The following is a 6,437-nucleotide window of genomic DNA, read 5'->3' as shown; positions in this document are numbered from 1 at the left end:
CATGTGTAAAAACTTTGAATTTTAATGTAAATGTCGAGCTAAAACTCCAGTTTTTGTATTTACTTGTCTGTGTACTGCGACTGGGTTCGAACTTCAGGGTTGAACTTGTGACGAGTTAATTTCTTCACGAATAGAAGAGAATGTGGGAATGTGCGATGTGGCATCACGCGAAACATTTAACGTTTAAAATGAGCATAATGATGAAGGTTGAGACAGAGAAAAAATGTTTGGAACTCGCTAAGTGTAAACAACACCAAGCTACACCTGACGCTGTGAAGACTATCCGCTGAGAAAGTCTCGCACAGTTCTCGTTCGAGTTCGGTTGTCCCTCCAACCGCGAAAACGCACCGATTCAACTTTGGTTTTAGGGAATAAAGCATACCTGTATGGACGATCATGTAGTAATTTCGTCTTCGCAAGGCAAGTAAAAGGTTCGAAGTTGAAAATGACCAATATATGCATTTCTCTGCTAGGACCGAATGAAAAAAGATTTTACATGAATCTGTCTGGGGATAGCTTTTTAAAAGAAAAGTTTCGAATGAACTGTATTTGCATCTGTTCTACCCAAAGAAAAATCAAGGTAATTTAAAAGCGAACTGACGTGTTATAGGCATAATAGGTTTCTTCACTTTTATTGCAAAATTGCCTAAACCGAAAATAAGACAGGAAACAAGAAAAGTAAGGCAAATTACTCTGGGGCAGGGTTACACGAACACATAGTTTCAGAAAAATGAAAGAAGAACTAAACATCAATCATCTCTCTGTTTTTAAATAGATGTCTGCTGCTTACAAAACTCTTACGTGGTAAGTAGAGGTTTGATTGCTGCACAACAAGCAAATCACATGAAGCTGGGAGTCACGTGGTTTGTTTTCTTGTTGAAAGGGAATGTGTCCAACTTCGCTTGTTTGTTCAAGTCTGAATAACAGTCAGCTCTTGAATTTTGTGAAAACGTGCAGATGGTTATAGTATGATTAGTGAAAGTGAAACGTAAGTAGTGGCCATGTAACATAGCCTAGTGGCTTAAAAGGAAGGAACATAGCCTAGTAGGCGTGGATGTGATGACTTTAACGTCTTATGACCGGAATGGCGGAGGCCAACCCTCTCCTTCCACATCTTTACCTGTTAAAGGGAATTGGGGGAATTTTTTGAACAGGCCTCGAACCAAACTTCTGCTCCACAGTCCAGTGTCATCCACATGAGGCTACAGAATCCCCCGAACTTATTACACACCAGCTAAAAGTCCATGTTATACATGTGTTAGTGTATGAACACGAACTAGCTGTGAAGCTCAGTGCAACGGACTACGACAATTACAATGTATTATTATGTTGTGCTTATTTTACCTATTATATGCTCTACAGCAGTATTGTAATCGCCTGTGAGTGTGACATTCTTAAATTCCAATTAATGACTGAAATCCTGTTGATTTTTCTCCCCAGTGGCTCCAACGAATGATATACTGGATGACTGGACCTTGATTTTGGCATTTCATGGGCTGCAATATATCGCCATAAGCAGTGGTTAACCAGAGAAATAGTTCATCTGATAGACTTTCCCCTCGCTGGAGGAAACATTTGGTGCCAGAAAAACATTTTGCTAAGAGAAGACATCGCAAGCTTAGTGACGAGTAACATTCACGAGAGGAGAAAGATGAATTTTTACGCCAAACTTGTCCTACTGTGTGAGTATCTTCTTTATTGTAGTTAGCTAGCTTGGACACATGACTAACTGGCTGACTACCGAATCACTCAGTCACAGGAGTAACCAGTGTCCAGTCTTTACGATAATCAAATTAACAATAACTACTCATGCTTAGTTTATTTTCCTCCATGTTCATCCACAATTTTTCATCTAAATGTTGATCCATTCTTCATCGTCCAACTAAGAAAAGAAACTATTTTCATGGTTTATGATAAAGATGATAACGGTATCTAACGTTCCTCTTTATTTCTGCCCGGTAACAATAGAGAAATAGCAATTAAAAACACTTGCTGGCTTTCTAAAAGGAGAATATTTCTGTCAACAAAAACAATTGTTCTTTGTGCATGGAGAGATTGTCTCTTATCAGGGAATTTGCTTTCTGTGTCTGTAAAGGTGTTGCCAGTCATTGTTCATGCTGATGTCGATGGCCACGACCCACCCATGGCTCCATTGCCTTCCTTGACAAGACACAAGCGCAGCACCTTGACTAATTACTACATGGTAGGTGGCTCCAGCAACATTCCTGGTCCTTTGATGTCATGCGACTGGTGACGTGTGCAAAAGTAGGGTCCAATTCCTGGGTTTCTCTCTGCCCCGTGCCTCAAGGGCTACTTGCACATGATTCTTAACTTTTAAACCATTGTAATAAAATAAATTTAAATTTTTTTCTCAAAAATCACTCCTATGCCATTTAGATGGGAATATTTGATGGGAACAAAAAGCTTGGCTTCAGCAGTTTTATTTTCTTTTTAATTTTAATTTTTAAAATTGTACTGTGCACTGTGATTATCTAAATAGACCTAAAATTGTTTTAAATTAGAAATGCGTTGTGTAACTGGCCCAAACAATTAACATCAATATAATTGTTGCTATATTCATATAATTCCCCAATATTACACGATCTCAGAAAAGCAATCAGACTGACTATCTAAACAGGTTGAAGGTCTAAAGTTATTAAAAACTAGAAAAATGTTTTGCAGCTGGTTCCAGCACATTAATAATTAGACTGCAGTAACCTTCCCTGCAAAACATAATTATCTCAAAAGACAATCGCTAATACACGGTTGTCTCAGTAGATGACACCAGATCGGAGTTTTTATTTGCGCAACAATGGCGATGTAAGATGTTGCAACTATGAGCAACTAACTCAGGGGAGGCAATTAATTTTCCCAAGGGGCCGCATGAGAAGTTGGGATAGTTTTAGAGGGCCGGACTAATATAGTTAACTCAGTTTTACCAATACTGTATGTATAGTATATATACTGGCGGGCGGTCCAGCGGGCGGGCCGGTCAGAGACAGGAGGCGGGTCGGATGCGGCCCGCGGGCCGGCCCTTGCCCAGGTCTGAACTAACTGATCTGAGTTTTAACTCTATTCTTTGATGAACAGACACTGGGAGTCCAAGTAGATTCTTGTTTTGAAAATATAATATACAACACTGAGATTGGATAATGTTTTCTCGCCTTTTTTTTCCAGATTGCCTGTGCCGCAGACTCCCATAGGTCAGTAACCTTTTCTTTCCGTGATTGTTTTATAAGGAATAAATTGCTTAACTGTAAACATTACTATCTTATATTTTGTTCATAGTGACTTGAATCTGATTTGTTCCGGTGTTTTAAAAAAGATTTATTCACCAGGAATGTGGATTATGAGGTAGCACTGTGTAGAACAGGCTTCTGTGTGTTCCTGGTTGCCTATCTCACCTACATATCTCAGAGGAACAGTTGATCTCTTACTAGTTTGCTTCAAAGAAATTGTCGTAGATAAATCTTTCTTTGCTCATTTTTTTTCTCTCTCTCACTCTTGACCGCTTGTCCGAAGTCTTACCACCGCAAACTTAAATTCCTTTGCGCAAGGAACTAGAAAGATCTGATGTGTTTCAGGGGGTCCCCCTTGCCTGCTTGTCCCCCTGGAACGCGGCGTCTGTTCCCCTTCCACGGAGTCCCTCTTCAGCCTCGGACGCCTTGCCCACCCTGGGTAGACAACCAGGGATTTTGCCACATTGCAGACCGTCGCTTTTCCGGTGATCGGTGCGAGCCCTTCTACGGGCGGGACCTGTACTCCGAGTGGAGGAGAAATGCCTATGTCCTCCTGCCACCGGGCCCTCGGACCACGCCGCCTCCGTGTCTGCCTTACCCCTGAGCCTCCATGACTACAGCAACGTCCACTGCAGCTGCTACAGACCGGCTCTGCATCATCGTCTTCGTCATCCTCGTCGTCTTCTATCATCTATCATCAGTCTTCATCGCTATCGTTCAGTCGTCAACTCTGACAGCTTGGAAATACCTTGAGGATCTTGAAGACCAACTCTTGCCCTCTCTCTGCAACACTGCAGCGGTCCGAATAGTTTGTTATCAGTACAGCAAGGATGGTGTGTCCTGGTTTCATATACCATCTTGCATATACTGTTTTTGTTTGTTTCTTTGTTCTTTTTCATCTTTGTTTTCATTCAGCAATGGTTTACACCACCGACTGCTTGGTCGAGATAAATGGTCAGGACCTGGTGATTGGCAGATCTTCCCACTTTTGATCTTTCTTCCAGTACATTTCTTCTTTCATAAAGGAAGGGAAAGTGTAGAAAGAAAATGTAAAAAAAAAATGTTCATAAAATCAAAGAAATATTTGAAAAGTGTGATCGCGGGCTGACGAGAGTCTTCACAGTCCATGGTCACGATTGTTTGCGTTTGTGACTTGGAAAATGTTTTTCCATTTTCCGCGATGCCATTATTTTTGTCCATGTAGAACCTTTGATATGTATTTCGCCTTTTGCTTGTTAAGCTTTCTATGTATTTGCCAAAAATGTATTGTTCAAAATTGTGCATGATCGTTGCTTTGTCTTGGAGCCGAAGATATTTGTATATTTAATGATATTTGTGTACTTATTGAAGTTAAAAATGATTAAAGAAGACGGAAGACCATTAACAGTCATTGCAGCAAAGCGCCTTTGTTTGATATTATAACCAAATAAACTTCATAATCTGTTTGCTTCTTGAAAGTGGTTATTTATCAAAAGATGTTGTCAAGAGACTGGACACTGACAAAAATCGACTTCGTTGTTAATAAAGTCAAAGATTAAGCACAGCAAAGAGTATAAAAAGGCACGGCAAAGTTCATTGAGCTACTACATCTTTTTGTTAACCAAATACAATCACATAATATAGCGCCGAAAGAAAAGGAAAGACCTAAGCCAGTCAAACAGTTGTGTTGGGAGCAGGTAAGCAGCTGGACCAGGACTCTTTTTACCAAGCACCAGATAATTTCAGAAAACTTTCTCAGTCCCAAAACTAGAGACTAGTTTCCAAAGGAGGGGAACGTGTGTTTTGCCGGCGTCTGCTGTTGAAGTTAGAATGTTTGACTTCTGCATAGAACAACTGACAGACGACTGAAAAAAAAAACAACTAAAAACAACAACAAGAACAAGCAGATTATTAATAATGCGCGTTTTATTTTTCTCATGATTTTGTTCTCAGCGATTTACTGAAACTCGTGCTGTATAGTTGTACCCAGTTTTGCTGTTACTTAGCTTTGTTAAGAAATGGGATTTGTTTTTAATGATTCTTATTGGCTTTTATTAGTACTAGACATCTTTGGTTTTAGCATTACATGATTGTTAAAACATGGGTAGTGAGTTTGTTTCCTTTATAGCACTCCGGCTTAGATGGTTGAGAAAATCATCAGTCCAGACTTTTTTTTGTGAGTTGTGATTGGATTATTTTTCTTTCTGGGTGTAAAACAAATGTTCCTGTAGAGAAAGACAGGGTACTTGTCTTACCTATACACGTCTGTGGAATGGACGTCAGTGATATGGAGTGCATGTAAGCAGGCCCGTTCTTAGCCCCCGCGGGGCCCGAGGCAAAGGGCATGTGCGGGACCCTCACGCCACGATCACACGGTTTTAGTTGGGATCTAAAGTCACTTTTGTCCTCAGGGATATCTCGTCTTTTATCATTGACAGCACGCTGCATACACATTACAACATAAGCCTACGATTAATTTATTTGTAACGTTCGTCAATAGGTTACATATGCCTAGTTACCATATCAATCAAAAGCGCGGGGCCCCTTGAAGCGCGGGGCCCTAGGCAGATGCCTCGTCCGCCTGCCCCTAAGCACGGCCCTGCATGTAAGCTAATGACTTCCACCACGAAGATGATTTTCACGAAACTGGTTAGATGGCATGTGTTGTCAAAAACAACTGCACAGAATTGTTCAGTGCATTGTGACAGGCGTGTATCTCAAGAAAAAATGTACTTAAGCACATTTGGGGAAGTAGCATCTTACACAATCATAAGAAAAAAATTGTTTAACCCTCTAGCAGTGGCGTAGTTAGGGTATTGGCTGCGTGATACGGACTTACCAAAATAATAATTTAAAAATTTTGAAAGCAAATATTTTATTTTGTCATTAATAATGTTAACCTGTAAGTTATATTACAAGCACAGAATCATGAATGTTTTAACCTAGAGACTACAGACACACTTTACGAGTCTAGCGAAGCTATTAATCACTTTATCGAAATCAATCCTATTGACGAGGTCGTGCTCATTGTGGATCGCATATAGTTCATGATTAGCTTCAACTTGGAGAAGCTTCTTTCGCAGGTAGCAACGCTGACTCCAGTAGTTAGGAAAATGCAAAATCATGATGGAAATGTTTGGAACGGCATCACTTAAAACAGCAACTTTCTTCAATGCCTAAATCCCACTTCCTTTCTTGCCATTTGTGTGTAAAAAAAAC

The 6,437-nt window shown here is 40.2% G+C and overlaps 1 long non-coding RNA gene across 1 annotated transcript; it reads left to right on the top strand.

Moving 5' to 3' along the window:
* The first annotated feature begins 3,148 nt into the window (after positions 1 to 3,148).
* On the top strand, positions 3,149 to 4,689 carry LOC112571449. The gene is made up of 2 exons (XR_003100828.1): positions 3,149 to 3,203; positions 3,585 to 4,689. It is a non-coding gene; the product is annotated as an uncharacterized LOC112571449 (long non-coding RNA).
* The last annotated feature ends 1,748 nt before the right edge of the window (positions 4,690 to 6,437 follow it).

The sequence above is a fragment of the Pomacea canaliculata genome, linkage group LG9 (genome assembly GCF_003073045.1).
Source record: "Pomacea canaliculata isolate SZHN2017 linkage group LG9, ASM307304v1, whole genome shotgun sequence".
In the NCBI taxonomy this organism is placed as follows: Eukaryota; Metazoa; Mollusca; class Gastropoda; order Architaenioglossa; family Ampullariidae; genus Pomacea; species Pomacea canaliculata.
Note: the sequence above shows the minus strand (reverse complement) of the source record. Positions and strands in the feature narration are given on the sequence as shown.